Here is a 19,506-nt window from a genome sequence, read left to right on the forward strand (position 1 = left end):
ACAAATACCAAAAATGATGACAAGAAAAAAAATGCAAGAATATAGAATTACATTATTACGTGAACATTAACAATTGTTAACATAGGCATTGATTTCAGGGGCCCGCTTATAAAAGTGTAAGTATTTACTGCATCCCTAGTAAATGTAAAAAATAACTTTGGACATAAAAACATAAGGGATATTGATACTTTTTTATGACTCAATACAGTTAATAATCAGTATCTTTCTTAAAACAAAAATCTTTAAAAATAAAAATGCAAACAGTTGAAGCATGCTTTGTATGGATTAACACCAATAACTTATTCCTATTTTGGGTAATACAGATAAATATTACACAACATATACTCAACTCTTCTCTATGTATTCAAATGAAACAGTAATTGGAGAGTTTTTAATTAATTTATACTTAGTTTTTTTGTATTACAATTCAATATAGAGGATTCAAGATGGCAGACTAGAGGGTGGCTGCGTTCTGTGTTGCTCCAGGACTCAGGACTCAAGAAGAGGAGACATAGAGAGACTTGGGACAACTCAAAGCAGCCGAGTGAGTCTCTCCCATTGGGGAGGCATCCCGAACGGGGCGGTAGCCCCAAACGCAGGGAACTTTGTGAAGTAGAGCTGCCCGGCGAGACACTCCTCCCCCCGCTGGAGCAGGGAACGCGGACAACTGGGAGCATCGGAGAGGAGGCCGCTCAGCACAGCGCTGGGACTCGGAGCAACCCACCGGGGCTTTGGGAGGCTGCCCAAAGGAGGGAGTGCCTGGTGAGCTGTTTGGACTGAAAGCGACCACTCCTGAACACTGGGGGCTACCCAGAGGAGAAGGAGAAGCACGGGCTCGGCATGTTGCTTGGACTTGGTGCAGATGCACCAGGGCTCCAGGCGGCTATCCGGAGGAGCAGCATGGTGAGTGGTTTGGACTCAGAGCATCCGCTCCTGAACATAGGGGGGTTGCCAGGAGGAGCGGGAGGAACGCGGCGGGGTGCTTGGGCTCGGAGTGACTGCACCAGGGCTATGGGTGGCAGTCGGGACGAGGAGGTGCACAGTGAGTTCCTGGGACTCCTGACGAACGCACCAGATCTCTGGGTGACTGCCTGGAGGAGAAGGAGGTGCGCGGTGGGTCACTTGGACTTAAGAGCGACCGCACCGCACGGAACACCAGGCGGCTGCTAGAGGAAGAGGCGTGTGGCGGGTCACTGGGACTCGGAGCGACTGTAAGGGGCTCCAGGTGGCTGCTCAGAGGAGGGGCCGCATAGCCAGGCGACTGGGTGCAGAGCAGGGTCCCAGGACCTAGGCGGCTTCTTGGTGGAAGAGCCGCACAGACAAACTGAGGGGCGGAACGAAGGCTCCAGGACTGCAGGCAGCTTCTCTGAGGAGAGGCAGCCTAAGCAGATTCGTCTGTGAAGGGCGAGGCTTCCAGGCACAGGAGGTAGGTCCGGGTCCCTGGGAACATTGCAGAAGAAGGCTGCCCAGCCCAGGTGGTAGTTGTGAATTGAACGGAACCTCTACGAGGGGAACTGACCAGCGAGACCTCCCGACTGCGTGAGTCTTCCCTGCTGGGTGAGGTTCTCCCACAAGGACTGTAAAACCAGAGACATAGGCCCAAACTGGCCTTGCATCAGCCCACATCCTACTTCCCCTTTGGATGACCATTCGTCAGAAAGTGAAGGTACCTCTGCCCACTAGCAGGGAATACACCCCACCGGAAGGCCACCACCCCTAGAGAGGCAGCTTCCTTGTGGAGCACCGCATTATCAACTTCCTCCAAGACTTCAGGCTACTGAAGGCTAAGAGGGGATATACTAGAAATCTTCAGGGACATTATAAATCAATAGAGGAAATCTGCAATATCTCAGCGGTCCACTGATAGCTGAACAATATGAGAAAACAAGGAAAGAAAATGCTGCAAACAAATCTAGATGTTACATCAATGAAACCCAACGACAGCATGGCAGAAGAAATGACAGAAAGGAAGTTCAGAATGTACATAATTAAAATGATCAGGGAAGCAAATGACGAGATGCAAGAGCAAATGCAGGCACTGAATGATCGCACCAATCGACAGTTAAAAGAGCAAATACAGGAAGCAAAAGATCATTTCAATAAAGAGTTACAGATATTGAAAAAAAACCAAACAGAAATCCTTGAAATGAAGGAAACAATAAACATAATTAAGAACTCCATAGAAAGCACAACCAATAGGACAGAACACCTGGAAGAAAGAACCTCAGATATTGAAGACAAAATATTTAACCTTGAAAACAAAGTGGACCAAACAGAGAAGATGGTAAGAAATCATGAACAGAATCTCCAAGAACTATGGGATATCATGAAAAGGCCAAATTTAAGAATTATTGGGATTGAGGAAGGCTTAGAGAAACAGACCAAAGGAATGAACAATCTATTCAATGAAATACTATCAGAAAATTTCCCAAATCTGAAGAATGAAATGGAAGATCAAGTACAAGAGGCTTATAGGACTCCAAATATACAAAATTACAACAGACCGGCACCAAGGCACATTATAATGAAAATACCTAACATACAGAATTTTAAAGGCCGCAAGAGAGAGGAATCAAATTACATTCAGGGGGAAACCAATACGGATATCAGCAGATTTTTCAATCCAGACTCTAAAAGCTAGAAGGGCCTGGAACAACATTTTTCAAGCCCTGAAAGAAAATGGATGCCAACCAAGAATCTTATACCCAGCAAAACTTACCTTCAAATATGATGATGAAATAAAATCCTTCCATGATAAACAAAAGCTAAAGGAATTTACAAAAGAAAGCCAGCATTACAGAACATGCTCAGCAAAATATTCCATGAGGAAGAGATGAAAAACAAAGAAGCAAATCAGCAATGGGAGGAACTATCCTAAAGGAATTGTCAAATAAAGGAAGAACCAAGTCGTGTCAAAATAAATAAATAAATAAATAAAATGAACCAAATGACCGGGAATACAAATCATATCTCAATAATAACCCTGAATATTAATGGCCTGAACTCATCAATCGAAAGACATAGACTGGCAGATTGGATCAAAAAGAAAGATCCAACAATATGTTGCCTGCAAGAGACTCACCTCATAGAAAGAGATACCCATAGACTAAAGGTGAAAGGATGGGGAAAAACATACCATGCATATGGACTCAGCAAAAAAGCTGGGATATTCATCCTCATTTCAGATAATGTGGACTTCAAGCCAAAGTTAGTCAGAAGGGATAAAGAAGGACATTACGTATGCTTAAGGGAACCATAAACCAGCAAGACATAACAATCATAAACATTATGCCCCAAACAGTGGCTCATCTATGTATGTCAAACAAATCCTTCTCAATTTCAGAAACCAAATAGACCATAGCACAATAATACTAGGTGATTTTAACACACCTCTCTCACCACTGGACAGATCTTCCAAACAAAAATTGAACAAAGAAACCATAGATCTCAATAACACAATCAATAATTTAGACTTAATGGACATTTATAGAATATACCATCCAACCAAGTTGGAATACACTTTCTTCTCAGCAGCACATGGATCCTTCTCTAAAATAGACCATATATTATGCCACAAAAGTAATGTAAGCAAATACAAGAAGATAGAGACACTACCTTGTATTCTTTCAGATCATAATGGATTGAAATTAGAAATAAATGAAAGAATAAAAAACAGAAGCTACTTCAACACCTGGAGATTAAACAATGTGCTATTACATGATGAATGGGAACAGAAGATATTAGGAAGGAAATTAAAAAATTCTTAGAGGTAAATGAGAACAAAGAAAGATCATATCAAAATCTTTGGGACACTATGAAAGCAGTACTTAGAGGAAAATTTATTTCATGGAGCGCATTCAATAAAAGAAGTAAAAATCAACAAATAAACAACCTAACACTACAGCTCAAAGCCCTAGAAAAAGAAGAACAGACCAACACGAAAAGAAGTAGAAGACAGGAAATAGTTAAAATCAGAGCTGAAATCAATGAAATTGAAACAAAAGAAACAATACAAAAAATTGACAAAATAAATAGTTGGTTCTTTAAAATTGATAAACCCTTAGCGACTCTAACAAAGAGAAGACGAGAGAAAACCCAAATCACTAAAATTTGGAATGAACAAGGAAATATCACAACAGACACGATTGAAATACAAAACATAATTAGAAGCTATTTTGAAAATCTATATTCCAACAAAATACAAAATTTCGAAGACATCAACAGGTTTCTAGAGACATATGAATTGCCTAAATTGAAGGAGGAGGACATACACAATTTAAATAGACCAATTTCAAGTAATGAAGTAGAAGAGGTCATCAAAAGCCTACCAACAAAGAAAAGTCTAGGACCAGATGGGTTCTCAGCCCAGTTCTACAAAACCTTTAAAGAAGAGCTCATTCCAATACTTCTCAAAGTATTCCATGTAATAGAAGAGGAGGGAACCCTCCCAAACTCATTCTATGAAGCCAATATCACCCTGATACCTAAACCAGACAGAGATACATCAAGGAAAGAAAATTTCAGACCAATATCATTAATGAACATTGACGCAAAAATTCTCAACAAAATTTTAGCAAATCGCATACAAAAATATATTAAAAAGATAGTGCACCACGATCAAGTGGGTTTCATCCCAGGGATGCGAGGTTGGTTCAACATCCAGAATTCAATAAATGTAATTCACCATATCAACAGACTTAAAGTCAAGAATCCCATGATTATTTCAATAGATACAGAAAAAGCATTTGATAAAATACAGCACCCCTTCATGCTCAAAACACTAGAAAAAATAGGGATAGTGGGAACATTCCTTAACGTTATAAAGGCCATCTATGTTAAGCCCATGGCTAATATCATTCTAAATGGTGAAAAACTGAAAGCATTCCCCCTAAAAACTGGAACAAGGCAGGGATGCCCTCTTTCACCACTCCTATTCAATATGGTTCTTGAGACTCTAGCCATAGCAATTAGACAGACCAAGGAAATTAAAGGAATACGAATAGGAAAAGAAGAACTCAAACTATCCCTATTTGCAGATGATATGATTATATACTTAGAGGAACCAGGAAATTCCACCAGACAACTTTTAGAACTCATAAGTGAATTCAGTAAAGTAGCAGGTTACAAGATCAATGCTCATAAATCCAATGCATTTTTATACATAAGTGATGAAACTTCAGAAAGAGAAATTATGAAAACTACCCCATTCACGATAGCATCGAAAAAAATAAAATACTTGGGAATCAGTCTCACAAAAGAGGTGAAAGACCTCTACAATGAGAACTACAGAACACTAAAGAAAGAAATTAAAGAAAACCTTAGAAGATGGAAAGATCTCCCATGTTCTTGGATAGGCCGAATTAATATTGTCAAAATGGCCATACTACCAAAAGTGCTATACAGATTCAATGCAATTCCACTTAAAATCCCAATGATGTACCTTACAGAAATAGAGCAAGCAATCATGAAATTCATCTGGAAGAATAAGAAACCCAGAATAGCTAAAGCAATCCTTCGCAGGAAAAATGAAGCAGGGGGTATCACAATACCCGAACTTCAACTTTTTTACAAAGCAATAGTAACAAAGACGGCATGGTATTGGTACCAAAATAGACAGGTAGATCAATGGTACAGAATAGAGGACACGGACACAAACCCAAATAAATACAACTTTCTAATACTAGTCAAAGGTGCCAAAAATATGCAATGGAGAAAAGATAGCCTCTTCAACAAATGGTGCTGAGAGAATTGGAAATCCATATGCAACAGAATGAAACTAAACCCATATCTCTCACCCTGCACAAAACTCAACTCAAAATGGATCAAGAACCTCGGAATCAGACCAGAGACCCTGCAGATTATAGAAGAAAAAGTAGGTCCAGATCTCCAACATGTTGGCCTAGGACCAGACTTCCTCAACAGAACTCCCATAGCACAAGACATAAAAGCAAGAATCAATAACTGGGATAGATTCGAACTACAAAGCTTTCTCTCAGCAAAGGAAACTATCAGCAATGCGAAGAAAGAGCCTACAGAGTGGGAGAATATCTTTGCCAATCATACTTCAGATAGAGCATTAATCTCCAGAATCTATAAAGAACTCAAAAAACTCTACACCAAGAATACAAATAATCCATTCGACAAATGGGCTAAGGAAATGAACAGACACTTCACAGAAGAAGATGTACAAGCAATCAACAAACATATCAAAAAATGTTCAACATCTCTAGTAATAAGAGAAATGCAAATCAAAACCACCCTAAGATTCCATCTCACCCCAATTAGAATGGCGATTATCAAGAATACAAGCAACAGGTGTTGGCGAGGATGTGGGGAGAAAGGTACACTCATACATTGCTGGTGGGGCTGCAAATTAGTGCAGCCACTCTGGAAAGCAGTGTGGAGATTCCTTAGAAAACTTGGAATGGAACCACCATTTGACCCAGCTATCCCACTCCTTGGTGTATACCCAAAGTACTTAAAATCAGCATGCTACAGAGATACAGCCACATCAATGTTCATAGCTGCTCAATTCACAATAGCCAGATTGTGGAACCAACCTAGATGTCCTTCAATTGATGAGTGGATAAAGAAACTGTGGTATATATATACAGTGGAATATTACTCTGCCATAAAGAACGATAAAATTATGGCATTTGCAGGCAAATGGATGAAATTAGAGACCATCATGCTAAGTGAGATAAGCCAATCTTAAAAAATTAAAGGACGAATGATCTCGCTGATAAGTAGATGATGACCCATAAGGGGGAGGGTGGGGGGAGTGTTAGTGTTAGGGTTAGGGTTAGGGAGGGGGGCAAGAATGGAGGAAGAAAGGACTGTTTAGAGGGAAAAGAAGGGTGGGGGGGAAGGGAAATAATAATAGAATGAATCAAACAACATTACCATATGTAAATTTATGATTATACAAATGGTATGCCTTCAACCCATGTACAAACAGACAAACAACATGTATCCCATTTGTTTACAATAATAAAAAAAAGATAAAAGTATACACACATCACGGACTGACTGAAAAAAAAAATAATTCAATATAGACAGGTGATGAAGCCCTAATTTCCTCAAAATAATTCTATATTGAAAGTAATTTGAAATCAGATGAAGGTGCATATAATCAATGCCGATAAATATTTTAAACATTGGGAAAATAATCTTAGAACTCAAGAACACAGCAGTTTATTAATGGGTTTCTCTGTGCTGAAAGATAGATTTCCTGAAAAACTAAGACGTCATCAGAGTTTTCTACTAGCTGGTGAACTCCCAGTGATTTTCAAACAGAGCCTGAAAACTTGTTCTCCCCAATCTTCCCATCACTAACTCCTTAGTTTTTAACAAAATGTAGGCTCCTGGGAAGTCTTTCCTGACTCTCTATGTAAGTAGTTTTCCCTGTCCTGCTTTAAACAATTTATTCTCGTCACTACATCCTGCTTGCTTCCATTACATCATTTGTCATAACTAATGAATACTTATTTGTTTCATTGCCTGCTTTTTATCTGCATCCTGTTTACAGGTTATATAATGATAAGGAGTTATACAGCCAGTACACCTCAGTACAATGCTGGTCACAAAATAAACAGTACAAAATGTTTTTGCTAAATGAATAAAAGAAAGTAGAGAAAGTCTAAAAAAAGATTTGTTTTTATTCACTGTAAATTCACACTTATGAGAGGATACAGACAATACATTTTCATTCATTAATCAATACCTTTATAGAAAATGAAAAAAAAATAGCAATAAACATAATTTACAAAAATTTCCTTGTATCCACACTTGGCTACCCCAGATCTAAGACTACCTTTCTTCAAAGCACTTTCTGTGTGGTGGCTCTGTATATAATGGATAATAGAATAAGTAAACAGGAAGAGCAAGCTCAGTAGTATTGCTCCAATTACTCCAGTCCTTCCAAGAGAAATAAAAAATACACTGCTTAAAGATACACTGAGCATGGAAATTTCGGAGTTCTCACCTCCATGCACACATACAACTGGGGCACAAAGAAGTGCAAGGGAGGAAGAGGGTAATGCCCTTGGGTCTAAGCAGTTACCCTACACCATAATATGATAGTATAAAGGAATTTTTATGTATTTTAAAGACAACAACTACAATTATTTCCAAACACATAACTACAAGTTTTCCACAGAGAATCCAATAAAGGTCAGGCAGTCTGACCAAAAGTATAGTTTGTAGAACTGAGCCAATTACTAGCTGCACTGGAAAAGGAAAAAAACAGCTGGATAGATGAGGTCTAAGCATTAAGAAATGAATGAGCAATCCCTGGGTGTAGCCGTCACAGCCATCACTGTTTTATCCTCTCTGACAAATCAGAAGAACAAGGAGTCCTCGTGAAGTCAGGGAATGCTGAAAAGAATTTCTAACTTAAGAACAAAGAACAGATGACTTGAGAACACTGTACTACTAACATTCCTATCTCTCAAGTGACAGTCTTTCCTGAGACAATTTACAACATAAAACAGTTGGGCAAATCAAGTTTTTAGGAGAAGTAAATGAAACAGGGGAAAAATATAATCCTTGGTTATTTTAACATTTCAGAACAACTACTACCACCACCACCACCACCACCAGCTTGCATTTATGGAGTGATTATTATGGAGTAATTAAAATGTTCTAGGCACTGAGCTAAACACTTTTGTTTAACTGTCTCCAATATTCTATAAGTGCTACTATTATCTTGATTTTATAGATCACGTTTTAGAGAGAGGAGGAAATGGTCTGAGGTTACATTATTAAAAATAACTAAGTGCAGTAGAAGAAAATGGTGAACTTACAGATATTTATATGGTTTTTGAATATAATGTACCTCTAAGAAAAATATAGCAAACTTATTTATATAAAATAATTTATGTAAGCTGATAAAATGCTTAACTCAATTTTTGGTGATTATTATTTTGCATTTATATAATTATCCAATGACTAACAATACATTTGAATCCACTTATTATGTAAAGAGTTCTGAAATATAAAAGAGGAAAGTACAGATAACAATTCTCAGTCTTTAATTCCTGGGGTGTTAGGATCTTGAGAATAGTAAGTTCAGTGAAAGAAGAAAAAATAGTTGCTTTAAGAGTTTCTCTACTTTGCAGTCAACATCTACCCCACAAGGAATGCTCATATTTCTAACCTTATATTTCCTATTGATTGCTCTTAACCTACAAGGCCTTAAGTAACGGGCTCAGACTCAGTTTTGACACCTTGGTTAAGGCTGCTGTCCATCAGCAAGGAGAGCAAAGAAAACCATTAAATATTTTTCTTCTAATAAAGGACAGGGAGCATCTGTAGTTAAGAGGCATCTTGTTTCTAAGAACAGCAGATGTCTGAGGACAGAGGAAAGGAGGAGTACCCACAAAGTGATCTGGGGAAATCTACATAGGGGTTTAATGAAAAAAGTTCTCCCATTCACCAGTGCAAACGATATTAATTCTCCTTATGAGCCACTGGCCTAAATACAGGCCTCTGAATAGAAAAATACTGACAACAATTTTCCATTGCATTTGATTCTCAAAGCCTTCCATTAAGTATCCCAACATGGGTAAAGGAAACTGCTAAACACCTAGGGTCTTATTCCTTGAAGTGTTTCTTGCTTTATTAATGCTAACATAGCTCACAAATGTAACCAGAAACAGACTGAGATATTTAGTAAACAGGCTAAAATGTTCTCTAACTAAAAGTAGTAGTTTTGAAAATGTAAATTTACCTTCTCTTTCCTAGAGGTCACTGGTCTTAGAATTAAATTTTAGTCAAATGGTTACTTTTAATTTGAAAAGCCAATATAAAAATAATGCTAGTAAGTAGAAATATAAAGAAAAAATTTAAACATTTTTCATAGGTATAAGAATTATGTCGGTATACTTGGGTATATTAGAATAAATAAGTATATGCCAAAAAGAGTACACTTAGCTTCTAGGTCTGATCCTATATAATTAAAGTAATACTTATTCGTATAGTTCACAATTATACATTTTATCATTTAGTTAATAAACATTTGGTAGATTACCATTTTATGAAAAATCCCTTACTAAATGATTATGAAGCAGAGCTATTATCAAACTTCCTAATTTAGGAAAGACATCAGAATAATATATAGTTAACTGTAACAAAACTTCAGGCATTCAAGATGGTATTCCCAGTAACCTCATTGTATATACGAATGACAAGGGTTTACCATAAAATGGTGGATGTATACCACAATGTCAATATAGTTTCTAAGTGCTTGATATTTTATACAGGGTTACAAACACACTATTTTGTAAGGTAAAGACATTTCTGACACATAGAATTATATATAATATGACCCACAGAATTGTGTGCATTCACTGTATTTAGAAATGGACTCAATTTTTAATGTCAATGAGCATAAAATGCTGATTTATCATTCTAGAATGTAATCCTGAAGGATAAAATAAAGAACCTTTCTGAATTGTAACATTATAAGCATAATGGAGTTATGCTACAACTGAGAAAGAATAAGTTATGTCAAAAATGTTCTTTAAAATAGAAGTAAAATCAATCCCAGAGGAAAGATGAAATGGAAAGCTAAATTGTCTCACCATAGGTTCCCTTCCAAGAGTGCTGACATTTATGACAGAGAGAAGCAAAATCTTTTACCATAAACCTAGAAATTCCATTCATCTTCTCATTGGTCTTTTTTCAAAAAAGCATAATCACATACAGATGTATTTTTTTATTATTATTCACTTCACTTTAGTTCCTACTCTGAACTGCTGAATCATTATACAAGAAGCTGAAAATAACATTTTACTTAAAAATGCCATTCATCTCCACTCAAACTATGTGTTTGTCTTTACTTACAAAGAGTGACATCCCAAAGGCAAAATGCAATTCAAGTGTTTTATGTGTATGAAGACAGGCTGCTTCAGTGACAATTATCTTGAAATATGGTGACAGCCTACAATCATGGACATCAGTGCAACAGAATGTAAATATCCATTTGTTTCTCAGAATAAGATGAAACAGCAATATTTTTAATAACTTGATGCAGATTGGGTCTAATTCATCAGGTATGTTTTAGAACTAGAAGACTGATTCATTTCTTAACATTTTGAGTGACAAACACATTGTCAAATTATACTGACAAATGGAAAGAAAGCAATCCATAGACATGGTTATTTTGTTTTTGATCATATGGCAGTATTTTTTCTTCAAAGGGGAAAAGAGAAAATCCATGAAGCGACAGAAGCAGTCAAACCATTTAAGCCAATGCTATAGATAAAGTAATTCCATTACAACTGATATCTGGAATCAGTAGTATTACATTGCTTGTCAACATCTCTCAGTAAAGAACAGTGGCAAAAAAATAATTTCACAGGTTTCCATCTCCCCATCGTAGGTTAAGCATTTCTGAAAGTGTGGCGACCTCTTCAGGACACAGTTACACATGGGCTGAGGTAGTCAAGGGGGCACAGACCCCACAGACACCCAACTTGCTCTTTAATCTGAACTGTTGAAAAGTTATGTTTCCCTCTCCAAACCTCTTTATCTCTCTTTGGTTTTTCATCATTTTTCATGTTATACTCTGGTTGCACAAATACATCTCGTGTCTTCTTTTATATGAAAATCCTCCTGAAGAGTTTTTAATCCATTATAAAATTTTCTATCAAAACTAAGAGTATGCTAAGTAAAACATTAGCCAACATGAGTGTTAGAAAGAAAAGAGGGGATAAGAAGAAAAGGAAGAAATTTATGGTAATATTTTTCTAAGGTGATATTTATAATTTTGAATGATAAAGAAAAAGTATCTAACTACAAAAATAAAAATAGCACAAACCATGAAAAGTCATCAGAAGCTAAAAATTCAGATCTGCCCCCTCCCAAAAGGAATCTCCTGCTGGGTGGATCCCACAAAATATGTCTGATAGGGTACTAACATGAAGCCTAATGATAGAAATGTCTAAAAATAACTTGAACTGCTTTGATAATTTTAAATTGATTAACCTAAGAATAAGAAAACCATTATTGTAACTAATCTCAAAAATCTCACAGATGCAGAGATAAATTACCAATATGTCACTTACCTTGCTATGCTCATGCAAGCCATTTTCCATTTATAATTGCTTGGGATGGTTAACGAGTACAGTGGTATTGGTTGAAAAACAATTTATTATTTTAACTAGGATCTGAGAAACCTGGGAATTTTCTTCACCCACCATAGCCAAATTATCAATAAATCATTGGTTCTTACCTACTAAATAATCTTTAATTTTCATCTCTTTTCCATCTCTGTATTTTAGCCTTTTATAATATTTTGCCTCCATGGTCTTGTGTGTTTAAAACTTTTCACAACAAAGGTTAGGAAAAAAACTTTTAAGACCTTAATCAGCAATGATAATCATTTAAGGACCCTTATGTTAGGGTCTGAAAAAAATTAATTATTTCTATAACATCTCCTATGATGATAGTTGAGAGTTAAAACAACTTCATAATAAGCAACAAATATCTCCTGGTTTGTCTACTAAGAATTCAGAAAGAATAGGGGAGAGAGGAAAGGAGTTAAGGAGGGAGGGAGGAAGAGAGGGAGGAATGAACAATCCATATACTCAAATAGCTAACAGTGCAGTGGAGAAGACAGACATTCATTTAAGATCTGTAGTTTGGATCTGAAATGTCCCCTGAAAATTCATATGATAAAGGTTTGGTCCCAAGTGTGGCACTACTGGGAGGGGTGGAACCTGTAAGAAGAAGAGCTAATGGGAGATTTTAGGGGCATGCTCTTAAAGAACATTCTGGGGACCCCTACCATTGTCCTCCCTTTTGCCTCCAGCAGCAAAAAAGTTGAGCTGTTTTTCTGTACCATGCACTTCTCACCATAAAGTGTTGCTTTGCCACAGGCTCAAAAGCAATGGTGCCAATTGATCATGGACTAAAACCTCTAAATGTGAGCCAAAATAAAACTTCACTCTTTATAAGTTGATTAGCTCAGGTATTTTGCTACAATAATGGAAAGCTGACTAATACCGAAGATAAAGTATAGATAACAGAGAAATAGGGAAGAAGGGGAAACTGGTGGCAGGGGAGTAGGATTTGATCACAATGTCAAAGGAAAATGATAAAGGTTAAGAGGAACTTAATTAAAAAAAATGTTCTAGTATTCTTTCAAAACATTTAGTTTTACATGTCTTCATTTTAGAGCATGGGTCAGCAAAACATGGCCCACAAGCCAAAGCTGGCCCACTTTATTTTCTGGTAAATAAAATGCCATTGGAACATAAACATGCTCCATTGTTTACAGGTTTTCTATGGCACTTTCACTGCACTACAATGGCAGAGTTAAGTGGCTATGATGAGCCCATGACCTAGAAAGCCTAAAACATCTAACTGTTAACCCTGAAGAAAAATATCTACCACAAAGTTTTATTTTTGTCAATCCCACCAATTATCCTCAAAATCTTGCATAATTATAGATATCTTCAAAAATAATGAGGTATCGATATTAGCATATAAAAATGAGGAAAAAAGTAAAATTTACTTAATGTCTTGATTAAATACTATCATATCCATGTTTACTTCTGTCTACTCAAATATTTGCAGTGTTATATAATTGAGAAGTGATAAATGCGAAAATCAATCATTGATAGTTATTGGGAACCTTAAAAAGAAAGAAATTAGTAATATTAACCTTAGTTCTCTGTATGTCATGTTCACCATTTGCATTTATGGTGAGTTACAAAAGACATAGCTTATAAGTTGAATGAATTTATCTCATGACATGTCCTTGTAGAGGGAGGGACATTATTGCAGTGGGTGAGAAATGCGCACCCATTACCAACTACATATAGATCATTGTGTGGACAGACAGAACTTCAATTCTAAGAATGTCACTTTAGTACCACCCATCATTATCACATTCACTTAGAAAGCACAAGGTCAATGCTACCTAAGAAAAGGCATTCTAATAGTCCCTAATTACATATTTTTCTAATTTGATATTGTATTTTGTTATCTATTCTCATAGTTTTTCTCTTGCATATTAAAGAATATAACATTAGATCATGATTTGAATATATGTTATTTGGAGGAAATTAGGTAAATTTACTTTTCTTGATGTCATTATCAAAGAGTAACCATTTGTAAAGGTGGAGCAAAATTTGTACTATAAAAACTTAAGATTCCTTAACATTTAATCTATATTTAATTTTTGTAATGCATGAATTATTCAGTTGTACTAAATGCCAGGTACTGTGCTAAACAATGGGGATAGAATTTCAAAATAAAATGTTTCCACCCTTCAAGAGGTTCCCAGCTTGTGTATACTACATATACATATGAATCAACAGTATTTAAACACCTTCAAAAGAATTCAGTAGCTTGGAGTTTCAAATAAAATCTTTAAGTAAATGTGCGTTTCCCCAAGAGGTGAAAAGATCATTTTCTTCAACATACGCTGTTGGAAAATAGTAGTTCTCAGATGATTTTGTTTTATAATATAAAAAGGTCCCTGAAACATCCTATGTTAGTTGTTATGGTTTAGATATGAGTTGTGTTGTCTTCCAAAGTTGATTAACTGGATGGATTAACTGGGTGAAAATTATAGCCAAGTGGGGTATGGCTGGAGGAGCTGGGTCATTTGGGGCATATATTTTATCAGCTGAGCTTAGTTTCTCTCTGCTTCCTGGTGTCCTCTACTGAGCTGTTTTCCTCTGCTATACCCTTCCACCATGGTGTTCTGCCTCACCTTGGGCCCAGAACATTGGAGTTAGCCATCTATGGACTGAGACCTCTGAAACCATAAGCCCCCAAATAAACTTTTCCTCCTCTAAAGTTGTTCTTGTCAGGTCTTCTGTTCACAGTAGCGAAAAAGCTGGCTAAAACACTTCTTATTCCCCTGCTTCTTAGTGTTAAAAAGATGAGAAAAAAAAAGATATTTATGTAGGTATCTATACTCTACATCTTTTCCCTATCATTTCCTACTTAACTGAGGACTCATATTCTCAAATCATAGGTACATAGGTAGAGACTACTAGGGCAAATCTAGGTGAGCAGGAGAAAACTAGTTCTCATTCCAGCAAAGACCTACCAAGTCCCTCTCATATTAGTAATTCTGCAACTGATCATGAAGATGTACACTGTATTCTGGCATCACCAGGCTGGTTCTAGATTCAACAGTGAGGGGAACCTATTATTTTGTGTGTGTGTGTGTGTGTGTGTGTGTGTGTGTGTGTGTGTGCACGTGTGTGCCATTTTTTCTTTTTAGATATACATGACAGTAGAGTGTATTTTGAAGCATTTTACATACATGAAGTATAACTTATTCTAATTAGATCCCATTCTTGCGGTTGAACATGATGTGGAAATCTCTTTTCAAAATCTAGGGCATTCTAGACCATGACTGTTTTTCTGCATTGACAAAGACTATAGGACAGGCAGATGAATAAGGAAAGACAAACAGATGAATCAAATGACTACAGATATCCATGAAAATGTGGAAGATTTCATGCAACTGAGAGGGACAATATATCTGATACATTGATCAGAAACCAGTTGTGTGCTCTTCTCAGAAGGATACAGAGAGAATTACAATGAATAGAAAATAAGAATGTGCATTATTGAAAACTACAGTGACCTTTTTACTCTTCCAGAAATTCTTTTAAAGCAACAGACAAATGTTTCACAAGATGAGTTCAATTAAGCTAAAATGGAAAGTTAATAAAGATTGGGGAAAAAAGCTAATTTCTTTCTCTTCTCATAAGAAAAACTAGCAGGTCCAAAAATATCAGGTAAAATTTTCTGAACATTGTAATTTTGTCTTTTAAGCAAATAAAGTCCTACAAATGGAAATACAAAAATAAGAGTGAAAAGTATGCATCCAAAAAGCTCTGTGTACACTGATTTCTCCATGTACCTACTGGGGAGCAGGAGCCAGGAAAGGCCCACAGAAGTGGCCAGTGCCTGTTGCCAGTAGTAAGATTTACCTCACCTTCACTATGATTGACAGGGTAGGTCTCTGCAGTGGATACACAGAGATCACATTCTTCATATGATCACCATCTGCTTTTATCCCATTCAAGTATTTATTTATTTATACCAGCACCTTGTTTAACCCATTCATTTTTTTAGTTTACTTTCTTTCCATCTTCTAATAGGTCTTGCTGTCCAACACTCTCTTCCTTTACAACTGGATAGTAATTTAACAAGACCCCTAAAGCCCAAGAAGTTAAATGGAGAATCAATAAATGGGATGATTCAAACTAAAAGGCTTCTTCTAAGCAAAAGAAACAATCAATAATGTGAAGAGAGAGCCTACAGATTGGGAGAAAACCTTTACCACATGCACCTCAGATAAAGCATTAATCTTTAGGATACATGAAGAACTCAAAAAACTTAACACCAAAAAAACCCCCAAACAACCCAATTATGGGCTGAGGAACTGAATAGACTTCACAGAAGATCTACAATCCATCAACAAATAAATGAAAAAATGTTCAACATCTCTAGCAATTAGAGAAATGCAAATCAAAACTACTCTATGATTTCATCTCACTCCCATCAGAATGGCAGTTATCAAGAATACAAGCAACAATAAATATTGGCGAGGATGTGGGGGAAAGTACACTCATATATTGCTAGTGGGACTGCAAAATGGTGCAACCACTATGGAAAGCAATATGGAGATTCCTTAGAAAACTTGGAATGGAACCACCATTTGAACCAATTATTCCACTCCTAGGTTTATACACAAAGGACTTAAAATCAGCATAGTACAGTGACACAGCCACATCAATGTTTATAGCAGCTCAACTCACAATAGCTAAAATATGGAACCAACCTGGAAGCCCTTCAACAGATGAATGGATAAAAAAAATGTGAAATATGCGTATATATGTATATATATATATATATATGAATATTACTCAGTTTTAAAGAATGAAATTGTGACATTTGCTGCTAAATGAATGGAGTTAGAGAATATCATGCTAAGCAAAATAAGCCAAACCCAAAAAACCAAAGGTTGAATGTTTTCTCTGATATGTGGATGCTAATTCACAATAAGTGGGGCAAGGGGGCATAGAGAAGAATAGTTACTTTATATTAGGTAGAGGGGAGTTAAGGGAGAGAAAGGGGTGTGGGGGTAGGAAGGATAGTAGAGTGAAACAGACATTATTACCTCATGTACATATATGATTGCATGACTGATGTGATCCTACAATATGTATAATCAGAAAAATGAGAAATTATACTCCATTTATGTATGATCAATCAGAATGTATAAATGCACTCTACTGTCATGTATAAAAAATTAGAACAAATAAAAATTTTGAAAAATGATAAAATTGAATGTAATTGTTTAAACTCATTGATCAAAAACCACAGACTGGCAGATTGGATTAAAAATAATATGCTCCCGCCCGCTGGTTGCTTCAGTGACCAGCACAGGGCGCCAGGGACTCCCCAAAGCAGCCCAGCCCCCTCCGGCGGGAAGTGCCTATCTAGGCTAGCTTCCCGGGGCAGACCGCCCAGTGAGAGCCTCTCGACGCAGAGCCAGCCACAAGTCCCCAAGCCAGTGGAGATATTCGACACGCAAGCGGCTTTTGGGACCAGGGCTGGGCAGCCAGAGACCTCTCCAGGCAGCATTGTCCCCCTCCAGCTGCAGGCTTTTTCCACGGGGCGATCCAAGATGGCGGACTAGAGGCTGACTGCATCTCCAGAACTCAGGATTCAAGAAGGGGAGGCATTGAGAGACTCGGACTAAGATAGAACCACGGGGTGAGTCTCCCCCACCCAGTGAAGCTCAGCTGGGTGGCAGGCCCGGATTCGAGTGGCTTAGTAGAGTGGGACAGGGCAGATAGCGTCTCCCCCAGGCAGCTCGGTGCAGTCTGGCGGTGGGCTCCGCCCACAGGGACAGATCCTCCAGCCTCTCGGAACAGGCCCCCCATTGAGAACCCTTCTGCACAGAAGAAGCGCGGCCAGCTCCGGCCCGCCCCAGCCAGTTCCAGCCCGCCCCACTGCCAGCTACAGCCCGCCCACAGGTTGCTTCAGTGACCAGCACAGGGCACCAGGGACTTCCCCAAGCAGCCCAGCCCCCCTCCAGCAGGAAGCGCCTCTCTAGGCTAGCTTCTCGGGGCAAATCACCCAGTGAGAGCCTGTCTACACAGAGCCAGCCACAAGTCCCCAAGCCAGTGGAGACCTCCAACCTACAACCAGCCTCTGGAACCAGGGCTGTGCAACAAGAGACCTCTCCAGGTATCTCTCCCTGGAACCGGTAGTGGGCTAGGGGCAGCATTCTTCGGAAGCACTGCATTATCAAATTAATCCAAGACTTCTGGCTACTGAAGGCTGGTAGGTGATACACTGGAAATCTACAGGGTCACGATAAGCCAATAGAGGAAATCTACAATATCACAGAGTCCCATTGACATCTGACCAATATGAGAAAACAAGGGAAGAAAATGTCCGAAACAAACCTAGATACTATATCAATAAAACCCAATGACAGCACAGCAGAAGAAATGTCCGAAAGGGAGTTCAGAATGTACATAATTAAAACAATCAGGGAAGCAAACGAGGAGATGAAAGAACAAATGCAGGCATTAAATGAACGCACTAATCAACAGTTAAAAGAGCAAATAACAGAAGCAAAAGAGCATTTCAATAAAGAGTTAGAGATACTGAAAAAAACCAAACGGAAGTCCTTGAAATGAAGGAAACAATAAACCAAGTTAAAAATGCCATAGAAAGCATAAACAATAGGATAGATCACCTGGAAGACAGAACTTCAGATATTGAAGACAAAATATTTAATCTTGAAAACAAGGTTGATCAAACAGAGAAGATGGTAAGAAATCATGAACAGAATCTACAAGAATTATGGGATATCATGAAGAGGCCAAATTTAAGAACAATTGGGATTGAGGAAGGCTTAGAGAAACAAACCAAAGAAATGAACAATCGATTCAATTAAATAATATCAGAAAATTTCCCAAATCTCAAGAATGAAATGGAAAACCAAGTACAAGAGGCTTATAGGACTCCAAATATGCAAAATTACACCAGACCTACACCAAGGCACATTATTATGAAAATACCTAACATTCAAAATAAAGACAGAATTTTAAAGGCCGTGAGAGAAAAGAATCAGATTACATTCAGAGGAAAACCAATAAGAATATCAGCAGATTTTTCAGTCCAGACCCTAAAAGCTAGAGGGGCCTGGAACAACATTTACCAAGCCCTGAAAGAAAATGGATGCCAACCAAGAATTTTATACCCAGCAAAACTTACTTTCAGATTTGACGATGAGATAAAATCCTTCCACGATAAAGAAAAGCTAAAGGAATTTACTAAAAGAAAGCCGGCATATTACAGAACATTCTCAGCAAAATATTCCATGAGGAAGAGATGAAAAACAACGATGTAAATCAGCAACGGGAGGAACTAGCCTAAAGGAATAGCCAAATAAAGGAGAAACCAAATCATGTCAAAAAACAAAAATGAGACCAATGAATAGGAATACAAATC

The 19,506-nt window shown here is 37.6% G+C and overlaps 1 protein-coding gene across 5 annotated transcripts in view; it reads right to left on the reverse strand.

Moving 5' to 3' along the window:
* The window catches only part of FER (FER tyrosine kinase), a 513,195-nt gene that overhangs the window by 69,754 nt on the left and 423,935 nt on the right, over window positions 1–19,506 (reverse strand). The gene's annotated exons all lie outside the window — the stretch shown is intronic.

Source organism: Sciurus vulgaris, assembly GCF_902686455.1.
Source record: "Sciurus vulgaris genome assembly, chromosome: 6".
Taxonomy (NCBI): Eukaryota; Metazoa; Chordata; class Mammalia; order Rodentia; family Sciuridae; genus Sciurus; species Sciurus vulgaris.